The following is a 712-nucleotide window of genomic DNA, read 5'->3' as shown; positions in this document are numbered from 1 at the left end:
TTTCTTTCTTTCTTTCTTTCTTTCTTTCTTTCTTTCTTTCTTTCTTTCTTTCTTTCTTTCTTTTCTTTCTCTCTCTCTCTCTTTCTTTCTTTTGTAAAATGATAATGATTTCACTTTTTGCTTAACATTACCTTCTTAAGCTATGTAGGGTATCTGATAAAACAGGCAGTGCGTTAGTTACTGGTTCTTTTCTCCTAGTAAGGCCTGTACACAATTATCCCCTGTAAAGCTGTGAGATGTGACCTCCTTATTATTTAACATCACACAGATTATGTGCTTTTAAAGGAAAATTTTCAAGGGTCTGTCTCACTTATTCCCAACACATCACTGTTAGAGCAACTACTCAGATTTGCCTCACGAAACACAATCATGATTATTTAAATAGTTTTAAATAACTCAGCTCCAATAATTCTGCATTGATGAATCAGTTAAAAAAGTTTAAACATGAAATTGAACCAAATGATTGATAATGTTTTAGTAGAGACAGTGTGATGGAAAAAATTTATTTGGCTCTTGGTAGAATGGGTGTGTCCAATTTTTCTTAATATAATTAGTAAACTGTTGTTAAGAAATGCCCTATCATGTTTCTATGCAAAAAGGGAAAGACACCTTCTACCCTCCCTGTGGTGGTGCTGGGATTAAGCCCAGGACCAGAACCTCATGCATGCTAAACAAGCACTCTACAACTGACATATATCCTCAGACCAGCATA

The sequence above is a fragment of the Psammomys obesus genome, unplaced genomic scaffold (genome assembly GCF_907164565.1).
Source record: "Psammomys obesus unplaced genomic scaffold, mPsaObe1.curated_primary_1811, whole genome shotgun sequence".
Taxonomy (NCBI): Eukaryota; Metazoa; Chordata; class Mammalia; order Rodentia; family Muridae; genus Psammomys; species Psammomys obesus.
Note: the sequence above shows the minus strand (reverse complement) of the source record.